This window comes from Podarcis pityusensis (genome assembly GCF_964106645.2).
Source record: "Podarcis pityusensis genome assembly, chromosome: 1".
Classification (NCBI taxonomy): domain Eukaryota; kingdom Metazoa; phylum Chordata; class Lepidosauria; order Squamata; family Lacertidae; genus Podarcis; species Podarcis pityusensis.
In genome coordinates, this window is record NC_138028.1 from 32,633,096 (window position 1) to 32,651,947 (window position 18,852).

An 18,852-nucleotide genomic window follows, 5' to 3' on the forward strand; every position below is an offset into this window, starting at 1 on the left:
TGCTTTATCATCTTGAGATTTCTTTCACATCATTTTGCTGTAACTGTAGACCGCACTTGAAACAAAACAATCCAAATGGTGAAGACAAAGAGAGCTTAGGAAGAATAGTGAAGAGTGACAGTTTTGTTAGAAGGGCAGCAAGATATGTGGAATAAGATTTCAGGTGGATAAAAAATATTCAGTGCCCATACATCCAAGTTTCATAACATACCTTCCCAATTTATATCCTGCCACTTTCCCATACTACCAACATAATATAACATACCAATGTCACCTCCTCCTGTGCGTTAGAATTCGCCTGAAGATCATGAGCAAGTTGGGAACCAGAACTATCATTATGTTCTTCCTCTTCTTTAATGATAACATGTAGCCGAGTAAGATTTTCTTAGGTCAGAGAAAGAATGTACACATGTTGTAGCAGTTTTGTGGCTATATTTACCACAGAACTAAGCAAGATAATTCTAGCAGTTAAGCACTTCTTCTTTGGCAATCACTCGCAGCCGAGTAAGATGGTCTTCCATAAACATGGTCTTAACAGTGAGTCCGTAAGTGACTGTGGAGGCCAATTCTGGATCCACACGTCCTTCCACAGTGGGGACATAGGCTTCCAGGCAGGAGTTGATCACAGTGAGGGTTTGCCAAACGTGCCTTCCTCTTAGCTCATTTCTCCTTTTCACCCTGAGTTTGTACTTCTTCAAAGTCCATGATACCTTTGCTAAAGGCTGTTCTCCAACTGGAGCGCTCACAGGCCAGTGCTTCCCTATTGTCGGTGTTTATACTACATTTTTTAAGATTTGCCTTGAGAGCATCTTTAAACCTCTTTGTTGTCTACTGGTATTTCGCTTTCCATTTTCAAGTTTGGAATAGCGTAGTTGCTTTGGAAGACGATAATCAGGCATCCGAACAACATGACCTGTCTAACAAAGTTGATGTTGAAGAATCATTGCTTCAACACTGGTGATCTTCAAGTACAATGACATTAGTTCGCTTGTCTTCCCAAGTGATATGTAGATATTTTCAGAGACACCGTTGATGGAATCTTTCGAGGAGTTGTTGATGCCATTTATAAGTGGTCCATGTTTCACTAGCATACAGTATGGTTTGTAGTACAATAGCTTTGTAAACAAACATTTTGGTTTCTCTGCAAATGTCCCGGTCCTCAAACATGATGTATATTATGATGTATATTATGTATATCATGATGTGTATTATGCCAGCCGCATTGTTACCTGCGGGTGTGGTGTAGTGGTTAAGAGCAGTAGTCTCGTAATCTGGTGAACCGGGTTCGCGTCTCCGCTCCTCCACATGCAGCTGCTGGGTGACCTTGGGCTAGTCACACTTCTCTGAAGTCTCTCAGCCTCACTCACCTCACAGAGTGTTTGTTGTGGGGGAGGAAGGGAAAGGAGATTGTTAGCCACTTTGAGACTCCTTAGGGTAGAGATAAAGCGGGATATCAAATCCAAACTCTTCTTCTTGTTGTTCTTCTTCTTATATGGCAGGAAAGCTGACAGGAAACCAAGGCCAAGCCTAGGAAGGTTTCCTATACATAAGCTCTCCCTCCTCCTGGAGTTGCTGGTTTCTTAAAAACAGAACTGAATTCACACAAATGCGTCTATACAATCCTCACAACATTTTATCCTGATAGCTGAGGAAAGGGGGGAAACTTATACCTTCTTAGTGAAGCATGAGATTTTTCACAGGGAAAAAAGTGCAGGCAACACTTCTGCCTTACTGAATTTCACTAGCAGTTCCTCTGGAAAATTGTTAGTCCATATCCTGCACACTTAAACTTTATTGAAGATGGAATATAATAGGGCCTCACTTCACTTCTGGTTTGAAGCCATCTCACCTACTCCTTGTCTCTCCATATAGCATTCATTACAAGTATTTTCAATCAATCTTGCTAGCTCTTCAGGGACCACACACTTTCTCATTGCCTGTCCTTTTCTGTCAAGTGCTGTGAAAAGCCTGTTTGAAATCAATAATGTTCACATAGCTGCTTCCTCCCAGAACTTCTTTGCTATCTGAGCTATCTATGGATCCCTATCGATCCACATGGGGCTTGTTGTTTACAAGATTCAGGGGTGGTTATCTCAGCATTGTTCCCCTGCAATAACAACTTCTATGTACATGAGCCAGGAACTGCAAGGTGCTTTAGCCACATGCCTTTGCTGATTATCTTGTGTCAATCAGTACTCAGGCCCAAGGACAGACATACCTGTATCTTGGAACAGATGTAGCGTATAGACAAACAACAGGTTGATAGACTGCAGAGGGACCAATAACAGTCTGGCTGGTAGTTCCATCTACACTGATACAATCTGGTACAGAAAAGGAGATCCAGGTGGCTTCCACTACGGACAAGCTGCCCAGATGGAGGAAGTTGACAAGCCCAGAGAGTCTCTATTCTCACCAGTGGCAGTGGATTGGCCATCCTGTGTCACCTGACTTCCTTGGCCAGAAGATTAAAAAAAATATATGTTAGTCTTCCCCACTACAACCTAGTGTAGGTTGTGGGAAGCCATGATTGATCCACAGGCCTCTCCTTTCAAGCCTCTAGCACCTGATAAATCACACAGGTCAATGGATTTGTGGATTCATCACATCGGAGGGAGAAACTTGCTACTTCAAGAGAGTCAGAAGCCTCTCATATTTTTTTTCCTGAGGGTCTTGATTCTCAGCTCTTCTTAATGCATCATTTAATCATTGAATATGATTAGCTTATCATAGGATGAAGTGAGTTCAAAGGATGATGTCATATGATAATTTTCCATGTAAATAGATCAATAATCCTCCCCATTGTTTCTGATTCTTTCTCAAATTTCTTCTGCTTGTGTGTGTGTGTGTGTGTGTGTGTATACCGTTATGTGTTATATATATTTCTGTGTGTGTGTGTGTGTGTGTGTGTGTGTGTGACTATTCAAATGCACTTCTGGTGTGTTGTAACATACACTGGCTGTGTATATTGAACAAGACACTTCTGTTTAGACTCAGTTCTGCATTCAACATCAGTAAACGAGTCAGATGACTCTACCCCACCCCCTCCAAACCCTTTCACCAGTCTGTGTGCACAAATGGGTGATTAAAGATATTAAGAATTTGCATAAAGCAATATTGAGTACGTGTCCATTGTGTTCTGAGACACACGTAACATTCAGTAAATAATGAGAAAAAGAACACAGATGTTCAGCATCTGTCGGGAATTGGCTCAGTATGCATATTCTATCTTCATTTAAATTGAAGGTGCAATATGTTCAGGAGATGAACACTTCGGATGTTTTCATGGACAGAATTTTCTTCTGTTGACTGTATTATGCATTCTGTGCTATCTCATAAGTATCCCCAAACAGACATTCTTTCCCCATTCTACTTGGTTCATCTCCTCTGTGAGACAGAAGAGTTTTGTTTTCCCCTGAAAACAGAATCTGCAAATGAGAATTTCTGCTGAGATGTGGAACCTGTAGCCCTCCAGATGTGCCAGGCTCCCATCACTCCCAATCAGCATGGCCAGAAGTCAGGGGTGATTGGAATTGTAGTCTGAGAATATCTGGAGGGCTACAGACTCCCCATCACTGTTCTAAGAATGCAAATACAGCAGATACGTACCTAGGAAAGAGAGAGAGCACAAGAGAATGAAAGAAATTGACTGAACACCGATTATCAAATAAGGGTAACCATCTGACAATCTTCCTATAGCTGCATAAATATTGACAAACAACTGTTTGTAGGGTCTTCTTCTTTGGCGATCACTTTTAGCCGAGTAAGATTGCCTTCCATAGACACGGTTTCAACAATGAGTCTGTAAGTGACTGTGGAGGCCAATTCTGTACCCACACGTCCTTCCACAGTGGGGACATTGGTTTTCGGCCAGGAGTTGATCATGGTGTGGATTAGCCAAGCGTGCCTTCCTCTTGGCACGTTTCTCCCTTGCATCCTAAGTCTGAGTGTCTTCAAAGCCCATGACACCTTTGGTAGAGGCTGTTCTCCAACTGGAGCTCTCGCAGGCCAGTGTTTCCCACTGCAACTGCCACCATACCTGATCATTGGCACCATGGTGGCTACCCTTTCCCTTAAATATGGACCTTTTGTGGGTCTTCCAATACCCTGGCTAGTTTGCAATGGAAGCAGCATGCTGGAAATGGGTTAAAGCCCAGACTGCCACTTTTCAACTCACTTGTTTGCGACACTTCTTAGCAGTGCAAATTGCAGGCACCGGAGTAGCGGTCTTATCTGGATCAGGCCTCCTTTGTTGTTGTTTAGTCATTTAGTCATGTCCGACTCTTCGTGACCCCATGGACCAGAGCACGCCAGGCACTCCTGTCTTCCACTGCCTCCCGTAGCTTGGTCAAACTCACGTTGGTAGCTTCGAGAACAGTCCAACCATTTCATCCTCTGTCGTCCCATTCTCCTTGTGCCCTCAATCTTTCCCAGCATCAGGGTCTTTTCCAGGGAGTCTTCTCTTCTCATGAGGTGGCCAAAGTATTGGAGCCTAAGCTTCAGGATCTGTCCTTCCAGTGAGCACTCAGGGCTGATTTCCTTCAGAATGGATAGGTTTGATCTTCTTGCAGTCCATGGGACTCTCAAGAGTCTCCTCCATCACCATAATTCAAAAGCATCCATTCTTTGGTGATCAGCTTTCTTGATGGTCCAGCTCTCACTTCCATACATCACTACTGGGAAAGCCTCCTTTGTAGGAAGGGGTAAACGACCTCTAACCTACCCCTCCCGCCATGATAGGGCCTCAATCAGGATTTGACCTCCATCACTGTCTATTTGGTTTTTTAAAAACAACACCAACACCACATTGAAGAGTGGAGATGCTTGATGAATAGCTTTTCCCTCAAGGAAAAGCAGCCGTCAGGCTTTTGCTGCGCACATATTCTTGAACTTCCACCTTGAATCTATCAAAAATTAGACCTGCGGACACCAAACTACAGGAAGGATGTGGGGCGCACTGCAGCTTGTAGAAATGCACAACTGCTCCAGACAACAGTGTTACAGCAATGCTGGTATTTCACAGTTCTTAGTATTCCATCAGAACTACAAAGCACCAGTGAACTTTACAGGAGTCAATGGAGGTTACATGGGTGTGAATGGAAGCGGAATTACTTACCCTTTATCTTGTCCGGCACAAATAGATGGATGACAGTATGTGAACTGCAGCCACCATTATAGCTGACATTAATTTCTCCCTGCCAGCCTGATCACCTAGTAATTGAAAAGCGGCATGTCCCTTTGTCCATATCAAAGAGAAATTCCATTTATGGAAAGGAGAAGCAATTTACTTAGGTTATGATCCATTCAGGTGCTAAATATCCTCATTTACCACTGATTTCAAAAGGAGTTGGAAGCAGAGCTTAATTAGAGTCATGGTTCACCAAGGCTCAGTTTTCAAACTGATCTCCACGGCTATGGTCCATCTCTTGGAAATATGAAGTAATAAGCAAGAACACGCTGTCTTTTGGCATATGAAGGGTGCCTTTCCCTCTCGGCTGACAGTCATGATCAGTGGACTAGGGGGACTAGACTAGTCCCCTAAATGCTCCCAGTAAATTTGAGTGTTAAAGTATTAAAGCCTGGCGCCTCCTTCCCAAAGGAGTTACTCTCCATGCTGCCTGTGCAGACAGATGTGTCTGTTTATGAAGCAGTGCGGGAGAGGCCCCTGCCTGAAATCCTGGAAAGCTGCTACCAGTCCGTGGAGACAGTATGGAGCTAGATGGATTAATGGTCAAAGCCAGCTTCTGGGGTTCCTTTGTTGTCAACAGTTAGCAAATGGCACTGGACCAAATCTAACCCTATACAGTGGTACCTCTGGTTACATACTTAATTCGTTCTGGAGGTTCTTAACCTGAAACTGTTCTTAACCTGAAGCACCACTTAAGCTAATGGGGCTTCCTGTGCTGTCGCACCGCCAGAGCAAGATTTCTGTTCTCATCCTGAAGCAAAGTTCTTAACCTGAGATAATATTTCTGGGTTAGCGGAGTCTGTAACCTGAAGCGTATGTAACCTAAAGCGTATATAACCCGAGGTACCACTGTAATGTACAAAAGTGTTCCCATTATTGAATGAAATGAGGTCAAGGGGCTAATCTTTATTTATACGTCCATAAAAATATAACAAGGATCGATCCATTATTGGTTAGCTGGTGAATGAACAGGGTTGCTGAGAATTAACATCTTTGGCAATAATTTATTTTGCCATTAGTGGGAATGTCACAAGATGAGGCTAAAAGCCTTTGTTAGAAAAAAAATGTTGCAGTCCCTCCATGCACAAGCAAATAGCAAGGATTATAAAATAAAAAAAAGAGTTTGCTTTGCACTTTCCATGTTATGTGGCACAACTGAAATGAGACCACGGGGAAATTCACTTCATTGACCTCTGCAAATGAATAGAGGGGAAGATGCAGCGAATGAGCTCTGGAAGTAGCCTATAATGGAGAGAACAACTGCATATGATGCAGTTAAAAGTCTAATGACTATCAGCAAGAAAACCAGTCATTGGTGAGGCATGTTCCTTGGGAGACCATTTACTGCAGAAGTACACTGTTGGCATTATAGCTGAAAGTTTGCAGTGTAATCAACAAAGCTGCTTTGCTGTCCCATTTTACCTGGAATTCAGTAGCACTTACTTCTGAGCAGACATGGTTAATATTGCACTGTAAATCAGTCAGCTAAAAATTCAGCTACTTCATTGGCGATTGCAATCAAGAGGACACACTTTAATTGATGGGCATGTGAGTTGAGGGCACACATCTTGTTGATCTTTTAATTTGGTTCTGGAATACAACTATATGCTATGTTTAATTCATTGTTACATTAAATGGTAGCGTGTGTGTTTTAAAAAGATATCAATATTTTAAAAGGGTGTCTATTGATTTGGGTGGTGGGCAGGAATACGGTAATACAAAATACAAGCAACTAAATGCATTTAAACGCAAGCCACAAATTAACACATTAAACTGGGAGAAAGCTCCACTGAAAACAATGAGATTTATTTCTGAGAAGACATTGCTGTTTAAAAGGCAATCAGTCAATCACCTGAAAATTCTTTAATTTAGAGTTGGTGGTCCTAGTAGGTCTCAAACACTTCATCCAAAAGGTAAAAATAAATATTGAGAGGGAGATTTAAGTAAGTTGATCACTATGGTGAGTTAATTTCAGTTTTTATAATATTTTACACCAGCAAAAATAATTTATCCTTTTGTCTCCGCACCCACTCTCAATAAGTACCCATATTGCATTATGAGGAACATTTTCCCGTGTGTGGGTGAGTCAGTCTCCTGTCAATAAACACTGCCACCTTGTGGAATTAAAAACCAACGGAATGGATTTCCACTACTCCTTTCCATTTTGATACTGGAAATTATTCTCTGTGCTGCTAATTCCATATCTGAAATCTCTCCTGATATAAAGGAAGTGATCTCTGTCCTCTGGGCTGCCACCTACAACTTGAGTAGCCTCGCAGCTCAGAATACATCCTTTGCACTCAAGCCACGTGGAAACAGAACACTTGTATGCATCCCGTTCTCCATTCCTATGTCAGATTAATGAGCAGAGAAAGTATGTGCCTGTTCCAGAGTATATTTAGCGTTATGGGTAATTAGCCCTTGGCAAGGTAAATTGTTAGAAATTACTCTGAAATATGTTTCGTTCCTTTCCTCCAATCACGAGAAACTAGAACACCAGCTAAGCTATAGAAAACTCACGTGGCACAGACACACTATAAATATTTCTGCAAAGCTGATTTTAGGCCTTAACTAAACATTACACTCAGCTGCTTCTCCGCATCTTCTTAAAAAGCTGCTTCAGAAAAGGGCAATTTAGTGCGGGGGAAGGGAGCCTAAAAGCCATGTTTGGGTCTGCTGTAATATTTTATTTTTTTCCCTGCTGTAATTTAATTGGCAATTTATTTTTATTTCACTTTGGACAACAGCTGTTGAAAAGTAGGCTGCAATGTCTCTTAAGCAAATTCACCCTTGATGCTTTTCTGTTCAAAACTCACCACAAGCTGCGTCACCCTCCTAACTGGGCATCACCCACCTGAAGCGTTTAGCTAGTTGCACTCTTCTCTGTGTTATTAGGCTCTGGAGTTTAATCTCTTCATACATTAGGCTGGGTTTTCTGAAGTGCAGAAGGTGTCCTGTCATCCCTGCAGTTCTGTGATGAGCTGATACAGATGTCTAGCCTGCCCAGTTAAAATGTTTGGCATTTGACAGGCTCCTTTTCCCTGCCGAGTAATGCAGCTGATATACTATGGTTATTAGAAGCTAGCTAGGTAATTGTGCCAGATGAGGCACAGCTTTGGAGTTACACGACGTGCTCTTAAGCTTTTGGAAGCCAGCAGTTAAGAGAATGCGTTTCATAGATGCTCGTAGTTTTATCTGTTTGGAGATTTCATTTGGTCAACATTGTCAAGCAAGCTGCCCTTATTCATGCTTCCTGGAATGCTGTTATTCTTTGGTTTCTGCTCTTTTCCAAGTTTTGTGTTACAATTCTGAGCTCAAAAATGTACCAAAATGCATATTTTATCAATAACATTTACGGAAAAAATAATGTGAGTTTCTTGCAGTTTTTTTTAAAATAGATTGAGGACATGATATGGAAAAGACAAGTGAAAACATGAAAAACTGACACGGACAACAAATGGGCCGATCTATCCCTAATTTTATGACTGTACCTACAGAAGATGACAAAGAGACAAAGCTGCAAGCAGCAGCCATGGTTTTTTCCACCTGTTTGTGATTGTCTGCCCAGTAGAGTAGGGGTGGCTAACTTGTAGCCCTCCAAATGTTGCCAGGCTACACCCCCACCTCACCTAGCCATTGGCTATGCTGGGTAGAGCTGATGGGAGCTATAGTTTGACCACAGCTGGAGGGCCAAAGGTTCTCCATCCCTGGAAGAGGCTGGCCTCCACTCCAGCATTTATTATTGCTTCCAGGCATCCTCTTTCATCATAGCCAGGGGTCAGCAACCTTTTTCAGCTGTGGGCCGGTCCACTGTCCCTCAGACAATGTGGTGGGCCGGACTATATTTTGGGGGGGAAATATATGAATGAATTCCTATGCCCCACAAATAACCCAGAGATGCATTTTAATAAAAGCACACATTCTACTCATGTAAAAACATGCTGATTCTCAGACCATCCACGGGCAGGATTTAGAAGGTGATTGGGCTGGATCCAGCCCCCTGGCCTTAGGTTGCCTACCCCTGCTTGAAGTCCATCAAGATGGTCCCTTCCAAAGTTGTTGCATTAACAAGAGGCAGCAAGGAAGTTTCTGTATGTCACAAACTATGTCATCAAAAGATACTATTGTAGTCCAAATGCTTTGTGCTTTCATGAATTGCCAGAGGTTTTTTCCCCTCACTTGCCCAAGCTTCCACCCAGAGAAACCATTTTAACTGGTGACTAGGGAAGGCGTCGATTTCTGCTACAATCGAGCTTACACTGGAGCTGAGCCCTGTTCTCTTTCTCATGGCCATTTGCAAGCCAATTGGCTTCATGCAAGTGCTAGTGATACATAGCAGTACAAATTTCTTCAGTTGTGAAAAAGTAACCAACTGACCAGCAACTTATGGAAGCAGGCCATTATAACTGCCTAGCCCATTTTGATGTCAGATCTCTTGTGCTGCTAAAATGTGTAATTCCCTTGAACTCTGTTTAACTGAGGTGATTAACATTCACAAAATTATGTTTCTAACTCTGTTTCCATGACTGGCAAGAGGTGGGTGGAGGTAATAATGCTTAATGGTACTAATTGGGCAGCTCAATTTTCTTTTTTAGTAAAAGTCATACACACAGACACACAAACCGATTTTCAGTTTGCCACGCAGTACAAGATGGCAGTGCTACTGCTTTCGCAAATAGCTGATAATAAAAATAATTCAATGTATGCACATTACCAGGTTAGTCAGAAATCCTTTCCTAACCATGTCTACTAAAGAGCAAGCCCCATTGAAATCAATGGTGCTTGCTCCCAGATAGGTTAGGATTCCACATTTTATACTACCAGTAAGCAAGTGTCACTGAAAAATGCAGCCACCTTTGCCCTCTGATCCTCTTTACCATTTATTGCTAAGTCCAAAATGAGGGGGGAAACATTTGCAGGTGTGATTTTAAAAGGCACATGTCTCTTGCTCTGTTAATCTTGCATGAAGACAAGAACAAAGACACCGCAAGACAAACAAATGGCCATGCAAATGAGGACCTGCAAATGGACACTTGGCAAAGAGCGAAATCTATTGCACAAGGAGAATCAAAGACAATCATGTCCTTTTTGCAAAATGTGGGAGTAGGAGGAGCTGACATGCATTTTGCAAGCTATGGACTGAACTGAACCAAGTTTATGCAAAGACAGTGCCAGGGTGGGGGAAGCAAACTGGTACATGATTGCAAAGTCCACCCCTATTAGTGACTTGTCACACTTGGAGCACAGAATATCAACCGCATCTTTACTTCAGTGTAATTAACAATAGAAAACAACATGAAGGCAGCAAAGGACAGCACGTTTTCTTCCTCCAGGCATCCCAGAGTCTGCTGTCTTCTTTACAAGTGAGCAGCTGCAAATGTCCAGATGGTAACTCAGCAGCCTACATGCTCTTACTCTCCAAGTAACAGGTCAGCCCATCTGGAACATGCTTGGGAATGTAGCCTGGAGTGTTGATATTGCTGCAGACTCAGCATCTCCCTTTAATTTTATGTGGCAAAGAGACAGTTGATCTGCTTTTATAGTCATCTCTCGACCAGTAATTCACCCAGCTTCACCTGTTTGCTCCCCAGAAGCTGATTGGTGGCTCGGTGGGTCTTCCTTGAAAAGCGACCCTCTTCTCAGCCCAGTGCTGGGCTTGCGACTGTAGCACCTGCCAGGTGTGGTTGGACTTCACCTCCCATCAGACCACCCAGCATGGCCAATCATCAAGGACAGTGGGAGTTGTGGTCCAGCCATAACTGGAGGGCACTACTCCTGGCCTAGTGTTTCTTCTGGCCTTCTTCTGTGGGTAACTCTGAGATTTCAGCCAGCAACCATGAGGAAGCCCTAAACAGCAGTGAGCAACTCAACAGATGTTGTGGGACTATCAGTCACATCAGCCCTGACTATTGACTATGTTGTCTGGGGTTGGTGGAAGTTTGGGGGGCATTTTCCCATTTCTACTCTAAAGCTTCCAATAATTATTCCTTTTCCTCCCTAAAATTGGTTTAAATATGAAGAGATAGTAGATCTATCTTGGTCTTGTTTGAGAATCAGGGTGATATAAGCTTCCTTCCAGGTTTCAGGTGCTTTGCCCCCTCCTAGAATCGTGTTACATACTTCTACCAAAGGTTGAATAAGCCAATCTTTCAATGTCTTATAATATTTTGCTGATAGACCATCTGGTCCCAGGGCCTTGCCAAGTTGCATTGAGTTTATTGCATTTTCCACTTCCTGTCTTGTAATTAGTCCTTTTAGTAGGATCTTTTTATCCTCGGGAATGTTCTGCAGACTATTGGTTTTAATAAATTGCTCAATCTTAGTCTGATCCTCTTTCTCCTTCTTATACAGTTGTTTATAATACTTATGGAAGCATTTTCTTATGTCCACAGGGTTCTCCACAGACTTTCCTTCTGTTACAATATTTATGGTGGTACTTTGCTTTTGCCTCTTTTTTAATTGCCATTACAGGGCTTCATCCTCTCTGTCTGGACCTCAAGAGTGTCCCCACAAACACACACCTCATAATCCCTTTGAGTGCTTGTGCTTTGCCGGAATGTACTCTAGAACTGCATTAAGTCAGCATGGTGCAAATGCACCGGCAAAGCCAAAATGGTGTGTTTGCACCATTGCAACATCTCTGCTGCTGGTTGGCACCCCTGAAATCTGCCACTACTTGGAGATTTGGCTGCATAACAGTACTTTCTCTAGACTCAACAGTGACCTTCCCTTGCAAATCTCTTCCCTTCCACCCTAACCATGCCTTGACTTCCTTTATTTGTGTGGCCTATGCTATTGCCTTGCCTTTGCTATGTTATATATAATTGCCATACATTACTCTGTTCAGATTTTCTCTTCCCTGAGAGTTTTAAAGCCTCTAGCTTCAGCTTTTCCCCGCACAGTTTCTAGAGTGCCTAACAACCTCAGACGCTCATTTACCTGCTGCTCATCTTCCATGGTGAGATATGCCATCACCTGCCTTCTACTCAGGAGAGATCAGTCTCTTCACAAAATAGCATATGGACACATCAGACACCAGAAATGACAATACTGAAAAACCAATTAAAGAAATGTCGTTTGTTAAGGGTGACTAGAATTCACTAAGGGAAAGAATGTGCTTTGAATGTTCTTTAAAGGTATGGTGTGCATGTTAATTTTTCTCCTTTGGGTGTAAATGGAAGGGGAAGGGGTGGGAGGCTAAAGGGAATGGGGCAGGAGAGGAAACACCCATCCTGCAAGCAGGGCATTTGATGTGGTACCACAACCACCAAGGACTCTCCACACTTTCAGATGACTGATCTGTAACGTAGGACTCAGCTATACAGCTGCAAAGAAAACGTTTTAAGTGCAATATACAATGTGACACAAGATGGCGATGGTGAGCCTTATGGAAAATTCAATGTATTTTAGAAACACTTTTTTTAAAAAAGCATTTTCAGAACGGTTTTTATATGTGTGTATATTCCACCTAAGATTCGATCAAATTGCAGATTGTTGATTACTGTCTTCTTGCAAAATCCATTGGAGCCCACTGGAAGTCTAGTATTACTGAATGATACTAACTGGCTTCACCTTTCAGCATCCTTAGTGTGGATTTTCATAATAATTCAGATTTCAGAAACATGAATTGCGTGCCGTGTGTGTGTGTGTGTGTGTGTCCCCTTCTCACTGATGAGCAGTATCTTGAGATAGGTACCATGGAATACTCAAGAATTCAGTCCCTTATTGCTTTTTTATTTCCAACTCCCTCAGCTTTTATTGAACAGGCATGCTTGACCTTTCTCAACTCCCACATGAATTCTAATAAAGAGACTGTCATAGTAACTAGATGCTATGGTAGAAAAGTATATACACGGTATATTATAGAGTCAGCAAAAGAAATCCTAAATTGGTCCAAAAATTCTATTCAATGACAAAAAAATAAAATTATATTCCCATCTCCAGAAAAATCCTTTCCATTTTGTGGTATATATATATTTTTGTCGCATGTAGTGTTTAACAGCAAAATAGGTGTAATTTCCTAATTTTCTACTATTAGTACTATTACAATTTCTTCTATTAGTACTACTATAATATTGTTGTTGTTCTTGTTGTTATTGAAATACACGGCATTATCAAACTCTGACTACCTCCAGGTTAGACTAGTATAATGTGCTCTTCATGGGGCTGTCATTGAAGATAGTTCAGAAATCACAATTATGCAGTGGCCAGATTACTAATTGGAATTGGGCATTCTGATGGTACTACATAGGTACAACACCAGTTTCATTGATTCCCAGTTTGCTTCTGAGCCCAGTTCAAAGTGTTGGTTTTGATTTTTAAAGCCTTCTATGGTTTTAGTTGACTAATTGGTTATGTAATTGATTAAATCTAATTACTTAATTGAACATGAGAAAAATAGTTCGTAAAAAACACATTTTTACTGTTTCAAAGGATCCTCACATGTTTTGGTGGCTGAAGCAGTCCTCTTCCTGAAAGAGACACCTCCCATTCTCTCACACATAAGAGAGAATGCCTCTTTTAGTAAGGTAAAGGTAATGATCCCTGGACAGTTAAGTCCAGTCAAAGATGGCTATGGGGTTGCGGCACTCATCTCGCTTTCAGGCTGAGGGAGCCAGCGTTTGTCCACAGACAGCTTTCTGGGTCATGTGACCAGCATGACTAAACCGCTACTGGCGCAACGGGACACCATGATGTAAGCCAGAGCGCACAGAAACACCATTTACCTTCCTGCCACAGCAGTACCTATTGATCTACTTGCGCTGGCTTGCTTTCGAGCTCCTGCCTCTTCTAGGATGGTACCCAACACTAACAAACTAGGCACTTTAGTCAAAACAATTTACAAATATTTCATCTATGGACAGATTAATCACCCTATCAACATGGGATTGTTGTGATCTGATTGGTTTATGGACTAAACTTTGAAGTCCTACTTATTTATGGATTTTAGAGTCAACCCGGTTCATGATTCAAAACTGGTATCCTAGAATCCAATCTCTACATCAGGGTTGAGGAATTTGTGGTCTTCCAGTTGCTGCTGGACTCCAGCTCATATCAACCCCAGGAAGAATGGTCAATGTTGTAGTCCAACAGCATGTGGAGGGACACATGTGCCCCAACCCTGCTCTACAGTCTAGTCAATGGGTCACTTTTGGTGGAATCCAAATGGTGCCCTTGCATTCACAGAAGGGCTTTTGATCCAGCAGATGTCTCCAATAAGGGATGTGATTTTGGCTTATTTCCCTTCCCACTATAGCCTCTAGTGCCACTGCCTCCAACCAACTCCAGAATGCTGTTCAGAAAGAAAGAATTTGGATTTGATATCCCACCTTTCACTCCCTTTATGGAGTCTCAAAGCGGATAACATTCTCCTTTCCCTTCCTCCCCCACAACAAACACTCTGTGGGGTGAGTGGGGCTGGAGACTTCAGAGAAGTGTGACTGGCCCAAGGTCACCCAGCAGCTGCATGTGGAGGAGTGGAGACGCGAACCCGGTTCCCCAGATTACGAGACTACCGCTCTTAACCACTACACCACACTGGCTCTCACACTGGTTCATCCTCTGAACCAGGTGAAACGTGATGTGGGGGAACGGTAAATCAGCAGCAGCAACAACAACAACAAAATCTTTCCCTCCTTTTCCATTACCAGAAATGTACACTGGATCCAAAGTCCTTAAATCCATGTAGCACAGCTTCCCCCAACCTGGTAGACTTCAAATGTTTTAGACCACAAGGCTGTGCTGACTGGGAGATGTATTCCAAACCACCTGGAGGACATGAGGTTAGGAAAGACTGGAATAAGGACATGAAGTCACTAAATGGATTCCACCCACCATCCTTCACTGGCTCAAACATAAAAAATGCAGAATAATCTCAGAGAGACAGAGAGAGATTCACACACCCAAATTGATGAAGACGGACAGACATTTATTTGTCTTTAACTCTGCTCAACACTTCCAAACTTTCTGCTGCTTTTATCTGAATGAGGTGCCACTTGCAATGTGATGCATAAGTCGAATTGCGACTCTCAGCAACCTGGCTTTAAAAGCATTTTAATTATACCTAAGAAATTGTTAATTATTTTTGCAAAACAAACAAGGTTGCAAAGAGGAGTGGAGTGGGGAGGCCAGGGAATCTACATTGCATGCTTTTTTGCTGTGTCTAAGCAGCCAGCCGCTGAATAAAAGGAACCAGGCCCATCTTGACACAGGACACCGACCATGTACCTGGAATGACAAATGTGGCTGGATAAAAAATGAGGAACCTTGAAAACATTTGACCACAAATAGTTTTTGCTCGTCAGTACATGTCAGGGCTTCATGCTCAAGTTTATTCCAGAGCTTTAAAAGGATGCCTAAATCCAAAGAAAAAAAGAATATTCTTCACATGTGGTGGCCACTTGGAAAACCTTATGTGCTAGCACCAGTCCATGTCAAAACAGATGAATAAAGCTGCCACCTACCTTCTTTTGAAATTACAATTGTTCTGGCTCTTGCAAATGCATGCTGAGGGCTAGATATTGTTCATGATAGGCTCGCTATCATTCTAGGCTTATTGCTTTTCCTGAAATGACTTTTCAGGTGGCCGCTACATATCCAGGTAGTTCTGTGAAGTGGTCCTGAAGATTTGCCAGGCTGCTATATTTAGGACCCTCTTCTTCAAATATGAAACTTCTAATCTTATATTATGATGATGATGATTCATTTTTAATGTTTTCTATTCCAATCTTCCTTCAAGGTACTCAGTGCATTTTGCACATTGTTCCTAAGTGATCTCCCTTCTCTACGCTTAAGCCCCTTAGTTTTGACAGAGGAACCTTATCATGTCCCTTTGGACCACCTCAGGCTGCAGTCGTAAGGTGTATCTGTAGGGGCGAACCCCGATGAAGGTAGTAGAACCACTTTATCTGGTGCCCTGCTCACCACATACTGATGAGGAACGAGCTGAGTCAAAATGCACCCCTAGCGCCTATGGGCAAGACGGCCCCGGTGGCAAGATATACTGCAGCCAAACAAACAGCAGTCACAATTTTATCTGATACAATTGCATTATTTGATGAAAGTTCAATTCTGCAGATGAAACAGGTTAAGTATAATTTCTAGTCTGTTGAGCCAGCAACAATATCTATTAAAATAGTATAATTGGTTGGGTTTGACATGCGATATCCTTTTCTGCCTGGGTGATTTATGCTCAATTCACAAATGCAGTGCCACAACACATTCCAATAATTACTGGCTCTGTCTCCAGCTCGGCACAGCAAAAACATCAGAAGCTAATAGGTACAGTTCTGCCAGCTTTCCGGTATGAGTGGATAATTTGAACTGTATTCATATTCTTAGGGTATGTCCACATTAGTGGCTTGAAACACAGTGAGGTCATTTCTCCACACGGTGTTTCAAGCAGCGTTTGCCTGGAGTTGTTCACTTCAGATAAGGGGTGGAGATGTTTTCACCCAATGCAGACTTGTGTGTTCATCTGCACCTTCAAGACAGCTGTTAAGGTGTTTCACATTACCGCTAACTCTGCATCCAGTTTTCTAATTGGATTTAGCCAGTTTGAGGGGGGCGATATAGATTGAACAGCAGGTTTTTTTGATAAAAAAAGTACAGGAACAATGTGGGAGCACAACGGATGTGGAGTAAGTGGTGATGTGAAAATACCCTTTATTGTGGGCTAATGCAGTAATGGCTAATAAAGATGCAAAAACCAAAGATGTCTGCAGCAGGCACCCAACACCAATGTGAAATTCAAGAAATCAAATTGCTCGTGTAAAAGACAAACAACAATTTCTAGCAGAACCAGAGATTCCTGCAGTTCTTGGTTCAGATAAAGCTAGTTTCCTAATACAGGTTCTCTAAACCTGAAATGTTCATATAGTTAAAGCTATGGTTTTCCCAGTAGTGATGATGTATGGAAGTGAGAGCTGGACCATAAAGAAGGCTGATCGCCGAAGAATGGATGCTTTTGAATTATGGTGCTGGAGGAGACTCTTGAGAGTCCCATGGACTGCAAGAAGATCAAACGTATCCATTCTTAAGGAAATCAGCCCTGAGTGCTCACTGGGAGGACAGATCCTGAAGCTGAGGCTGCAATACTTTGGCCACCTCATGAGAAGAGAAGACTCCCTGGAAAAGACCCTGATGTTGGGAAAGATGGAGGGCACAAGGAGAAGGGGACGACAGAGGACAAGATGGTTGGACAGTGTTCTCGAAGCTACCAACATGAGTTTGACCAAGCTGCGGGAGGCAGTGGAAGACAGGAGTGCCTGGCGTGCTCTGGTCCATGGGATCAAGAAGAGTCGAACACGACTAAACAACTAAACAACAACAACAACAAAGCTGAAATTGTGAGAATGGGACAGGCCAGCTTCTACTTAGTAAAGGCTAAATGGCATTGAATGATGAGGATTACGGTACATTATCATGAGAGTAGACCTGCTATCTGGGACCTATAAACCTGGACCGTTTTTTAAATGAGATGTGCTATCTGATTTTGTATAAACTCTCTTATGATTCCACAACTACCCCAGGCAAATTCATTCATCTTCCAGCTGCTCCAGTTAGAAAATATTATCAATTTTTAAGGCTTAACCTGCTTTTTTGCAACAACCCCACTGCAATAAATTATGTTATACCAACATACAGGTTGTTTTGAGTTGCACAATTTTATAGCAACCATTTGATTTTCAGCCACCAGAACTCTGGAAATCTGCCTCAGTTTGTTACAAATATCTCCTTTAAAAGTGTTTTTAAGGAAGTCCTTTTAATACCACTGCCTGCCTACCCGCCTGCCTGCCTGCTAACATATGTTGCAGATTCCATTTGGAACAGCACTTAAGGCTTAATTCTGTCAAAACTGCTTTAGCAGATGTTGTCATGACACTTCCTTTGGCAAGATTAAAGTGTTGCCATTCTAGCGTCTAGCACTAATGGTGAGGTAATATAATTTGCGAAGCATAGGAGCTTGACTTTTGCAAAGGAAAATTATCACATGAAACATTTGTAGGGAGAACAGTATTTCAGTAATACTAACATCAGACAAGTCTTCCATATAGGCTTGTATTTTGCTTTCCCAGTGATGTTCATATTTTATTTCTTCGAGTTCCTCACACACACACACACACACACACACACACACATCCTGAAAGAAAAACAGCCTGCTGAAGCTTGAGAGTGCTAGACAAATTTTATTATGTGTTGTGAACACAGTACTACCTACTGTTTGGAAGTTAAGATAGTAATATAATGGAGTAGGAGAACTGAAAATAATGCCAATATATTTCACATCTGGCAACCAATGTGCCCCTTTGGTTTCAGATAAATACATGGGTAGACGAGTCTCAAAAGCCCGGGACACGAATTTTCACAACCCTCTAACAACTATGGTGACTCATTTACCAGAAGTGATGTATTTAGTGTATACTGGGTTACAATTTTTCACAATTTTGGAAGTGTATACTGGATTGCATTTTTTTCATGGGACATTGTGACATTGGCCTGCTTAGCCTTTCTTGTCCCAAGCAGTGACAACAAACGATGTGTGATGCTGTCATGTTGCACACTGAGTTTTACTGAAAGTTGTAGGAAAGAGAGGATGAACTAGACCATCCTTTTTGGTAACGCCTCATTTGTGCTCCAGTCTGTAGATTTATTACCGAGACTCCTTC